The following is a 5,520-nucleotide window of genomic DNA, read 5'->3' as shown; positions in this document are numbered from 1 at the left end:
ACTGGTACTTTTCTACTCTACTAGTACTCTCCTAACCCTACTAGGCTACTCTTCTACGCCACTAGCATTCCTCCTACCGCAGATCACAGGGTAAGCCACTAAAAGAACACCCACTGTCTTAAGAGCCTATACTGTTGCCCAATAGACTACTACCCCACTAAGTAACGTGGACTCAGAACAAGACTAAGCGCCTCTCTGGCAGCCATCCAGCGTGAGCATGGTTATCGCTTTTGCTGCTACGAACACAACTCATGCGTGAATAAATCATCGCAGTTGATCATCTACCTACTGAATTCTATACAGTAGGGATACTAACATGAGTAGACAGATAGAGCAGAGGAAATGGACAATTTAATAAAACATAGCTTCTCACATTATCTCTCTCTACCAGTGGAGTTTAGTCTGCACAGTCATGAAACCAGCACTACTCCTCCACGTATAGCACAGAGGAGAGACGATAGAGACGCGAAGAGCTAGCATGAAGACGAGAGCTAAGAGAGATCCTGAACGAGAGAGAGAGACGACCGCACGGAGCAGTGAAGAGAGACGCACTGACGCATTGAGCTAACCGCACTAAGCTATCTGCACGACGCTAAGAGACGCAGAGAGAGAGAGAGACCAGAGAGCAGTAGGATAGCAGTACTCGCACTAGCACGAGAGCATACTAGCCTACTTCGACTGAACCGCAATGAGACTAAGGCTAGCATCTCGACGTACCATGTACTAGCTACTACTACCTGAACCACATGAGAGAGTTCCTATGGCCTATACTCTCGCCACCTCTACCGCACTAGCTACTCTCCTACCCATCCAGGCTAGTCTCACTTGGCCCTCCGCCTACACAGCACAGAGGTTAAGCTGACCCACCAGCATACTCTACTACCACACTTTACCTAGGCTACTACGACCTCCTCTACCCATCTCTAAAGCCCTGACTTAGTCTTCTGTATCTGCCGGGTGTACTCCTCTTCTAGCTTACTTCTCCTACCGACCATCTAGCTACTTCTCTACACTCTCATCTACGCTACTCTAATTGCTTGTGTGTCAATGTTTACTTGCTAAATCTAACGACTGAAGACTATCTTCAACCTAAGTCATGACTACATCTTAGACGAGAACTCTCCGTTCGAGATGCGTGCTACTCTCCCCTACCAACTAGTACTCCACTAATGGCAACTCACCAATACCCCTATTCCCACTAATATGCATATATAGTTCCTCAGTGCATCTACCAAACTAACCATTTTGACCAGCTAGCTATCATACGCTACCCCTATGAGTTCTGGTGCAAAAGTAAATGCACTATGTAGGAATAGGGTGCGGAGGGTGCGGCCGCTCGGTGAAAGACGCTATAGCCATAATACTTCTCGCTGCCTACCGCTTTGGCTTGGGGTTATTATTGGGTAACGGCTCCCCACCAGGTGACCAGCTAACTAGTTTCTTTGCCCGTCACGTCCCACTACCCTTCTAGGCTACTCTCCTACAACTCCTCCTAGCTACTTCACTCCTCACTTCCTCCTCCTAACCCCTCTAGCTACTGCTCCTACCCTCTCGACATCTAGCTAAGCTACATCTCTACACCAATCCTACTACATTCTTCCCCCCTTATACCATTTTTTTTTTTCCTCTCAGCCACTAGCTACTATGAATTCTCGCTACCATCTACCTTTCTCTTTCTTCTCTTTTGCTCTCCTCTATGGCTAACATACTTCTCTCTCTCCGTACGATCCTTACTCCACTTAGCTATCACTTCTTCATGCCCTGTTTCTCACACCAACTAAGCTAAGCTCTACTCTACTCGCAAGCCTTCTCACTAGGCATTACTGCTCCACCAACCCACGCTAGGGCTAGCGGTACCTCCGTACCCCCGAGCCTCCCCATCCCTCGCTACCGCTGGCTTTCCAATAAGAAACCACAAGCTACAGTCCCTCCCTGTTTACCCTCTCCCTCTTAAGCCTACCTTCTCCTACGCCCATCCCCAACACACATCAACACACCCACATGTGTGCCACCTAGCTACTCTCGTCCTAACCAGATCTAGCTACTCTCCTAACGGTCAACTAACAACATCCTGCTTTTAGGGACCGTCTACGCTACTCTCCGACTAACCTCCATAGCTACTCTCTTACTAACCCATCCGTGGTTCGGTTGGCGGAAACTTAAAAAACCCCAGGCTGCAAAAAACCAATACTTTCACTTTTGACTCCAACGAACTAGGCTGAATCGTCTTTCTACTACTAACCAACATAGCTACTCTCCAAACCACTAGGCTAACCACTCGCTACCACTAGCTACTACTCTACCCAGACCACTTAGTAAACTCTCCTCCACCCCTAGCTAACTATCCTATCCGACCAATCACACTTCTACTCTCCTACCTCCCTACCTAGCTACTCTCCACCACCTGCAGCCTTAGCTACTCTCCCTACACCACCCACTAACTAGCTACTCTCCTACCACCAGAACTTAGCTACTCTCTACCAACTAAACGCTCATATACCACTAGCTAACTCTCCTAAACAGTAAACTATAGGAAGGGGTTCTACCACTTGTTACAGGCATCTTCTCCCCGCGCCGCTCCTTCATCTACCGGCCACCTATGCTTACTATTCTCTCTACTACTTACAACTAGCTATTTGTTAACTTATTTCTCTCTACTTTTATTTTACATATCTTGTCTTTATTTTTCACTTCAATTCCCTTGGATAACTCTTTACATCACTGGTTCTCCACGACCAGGATAGCTACACTAGCTAGCTTCGGTTTTCACGTAAAAAAACTTAATCAGCTGCAGCTAACTGCTTATCCCTGCGTTCTCCTTATTCTATCTCTTTATTTTTTTTTTCTTTTTTTTTTTTTTACCTTATTAACATCTTAGCCTTAACTTTTTTTTTTTTTCTGATTTCTTTGTTGGGTTTTGGTTAACCCTCTTATCAGTATATATAATTTTATTAAAACTAGCATTTGGTTATATCCCCCCTCACATGATAGTGGCTTCATTTAAATAAATAGCAAGGAGAAGCCACTCCTGGCACCCCTTACTAAACCCTTGGCGAGCCGCAGACTTTGATTGACCCCGTACCAGTCGTCTCTTCGTACCTCCCCTCGTCAGCACGTGACATGTTTCCCGGCGACTATCGTTCAGGTCAGAATGGGTATTCTAGATTAAGGATAAGAAAAGCAAACTGGACTCTGTGGTGAATGGATTCGAGAGATGAAGTGATAGAGTAAATAATATAAAAAAAGCAACAAACAGTTCCCCGTCCTTTTTTTTTTTTTTTTTTTTTTGTTTTTTTTTTTGAAATATAAACCGGCTGGGGAGTTTGTAGCGTTTTCGGGTTAGTTGCGTTTCTGCTAACTACAGTCAATTGCGGTTCCAAGCGAGACTTGATGTAGGTTCTTAGGCCAGATGATAATGTTTCTAAAACTGGCTATTAATTACTACTGGTTAAGTGGTGATTTATTAAAATAAAACATTCTTACGCGTAAAATATGACTCGATATGAAAATGTCCTCTTTCTGTCTTATATAATAGCATTCTCTCCTTTTATACCTTCTTTCCTTCAACTCTCCTTAGATCCTCTCTTCCCCGTCCTAACAGCAGTCTCCCAGCTCCACTTTCCCCGGACCGGTCTTCCCCCTCTTTCACAGACATCTTCCACCAGAAACAGCTCCAGCAGCCTCCCCGGGGGGAGAGAGCACCACGGCCCGGCCCAGCCTCCACTTCAATCAGACCGGGCTTCAAACGAGAACCTCATCCCCATCTACTGCTCCATCCTGGCTGCTGTGGTGGTGGGGCTGGTGGCCTAAATCGTCTTCAAAAGGTGAGGGGCCATGGAGTGGGAAGCATAGACAAAGCAGGGAGATAGGATATGAGCAACAGGATAGATAGCAGCTATCACACAGCTAGAGGACTCTTATCCAGCACAAATAGAAAGCAGCTATCACAACAGATAGAAGCGCTATCAACAGATAGAAGAGATATATCACACAGATAGAAGCAGCTATCACATGCAGATAGAAGCAGCTATCAACACAGATTAGAAGCAGCTATCACACACAGATAGAAGCGCTATCACACCAGATAGAAGCAGCTATCAACGCAGGATAGGACCAGATACAAAGCAGGGAGGATGATACATGTATGCAGACAGTGGGCTCAGGCTGGAGGAGGGAGAGAGAGTGAACTAGGACAGAGAGGTTGACTAGTCAGGGAAGGGGAATGACAGGCAGGATGGTGTTTGAGTGAGGTAGCCCATGGCTAAAGAAAGGCAGGGAGCCAGATAGAGAGCGACTGTATGGTGAAATATTCAGTTACACCACATGATTACACACGCACACGCACACACACACCATAATGCATTTCAAAGGTCACACACTCAGAGTAAAAGGATTGACAGAGGTGAGTGACATATTAAACATTAGAAATGACGCACACAGACGCACGCACACATACACACAACACATACACACACAAGCATTTGCACACAACACATACACACACACGCCGATTCAAACACACCATGTACCAAGTAAACAAGCTCATCATCAAATCCAGTATCGATTGTAAAGTGGAGTCCAGTTGAAATCCGAGTGGCTACTTCGTCAACACAAACAGTTACGGGGCTACTTTAATATCTGTCTCCTTCCACTGTATAAACAGGTCCAACACTGTCTGTTAAAAGGCTTTGATTGACTGATTGATTAGATCATTAGGACTAGGAGGCTGCTCCAGCCAGAGACAACATTACAGTAAAAATGACGGAGGATTAAACCACGATGAGGCCAGAAGGCTTGTTTCCCTGRTGGTCCTTTAGGTTTACTGGAAGACTTTCAGAGATGTTTGATGACTGATCCCTCCTCGTCCCTTCCACGTTTCCTGATGACCATCCCAACCACAAAACGTCCATTACTRGCATCACATCAATTAAACCACTTCTGGGAACACAGTGTTGTGGGCATGACTCACTTCTTCTCCGTTCACACCTTCCCAGGTGGAACAGCTGCAAGCAGAACAAACAGCCGGCTAACAACCACCAAGCCACAGCAGCCAATCAAACGGTGACGCCGGAGAGGGGGAGAAGCTGCACAGCGACATGCGCCATCTCAGTGGACAGCCACGAGGTCTGCAGGAAGCAGCAGCATGCCAGCCCAGGCCCAGGTCAGACACGAGACAAGCAGGAACAGATAGGTGAGCTCCCATAATACTGTTACACTGTTACCCTACACACACTTACACTTACACTTAGCTAGATGCTGTAAATGGATGTCTGTATGTGTTCACCTGTTGGGTCGTTAGGAGATTCTATGCTAGCTGGACTAGGCATATACAAGTGGAGATGAAAAAGTGGGTAAACAAAGTGAATTTAGGATACATATTTTATTATTGACATCGCGAGTCTCAGATATATCTCGTGTGTGTGACATACTTACGATACGATTTGGAAATGTCACAAAATAAGTCTTAACATGGGAGTTATGAAGGAGGGAAGGATGAATCTGTGTTTTATCAATGTATAC

At 45.8% G+C, this 5,520-nt stretch overlaps 1 pseudogene; it reads left to right on the top strand.

Moving 5' to 3' along the window:
- Positions 1–5,191, top strand: part of LOC112069150 (tumor necrosis factor receptor superfamily member 16-like) — a 47,541-nt pseudogene extending 42,350 nt beyond the window's left edge.
- The last annotated feature ends 329 nt before the right edge of the window (positions 5,192–5,520 follow it).

This window comes from Salvelinus sp. IW2-2015, unplaced genomic scaffold (assembly GCF_002910315.2).
Source record: "Salvelinus sp. IW2-2015 unplaced genomic scaffold, ASM291031v2 Un_scaffold922, whole genome shotgun sequence".
Lineage (NCBI taxonomy): Eukaryota > Metazoa > Chordata > Actinopteri > Salmoniformes > Salmonidae > Salvelinus > Salvelinus sp. IW2-2015.
This window is presented reverse-complemented; position numbering and strand designations above follow the sequence as displayed.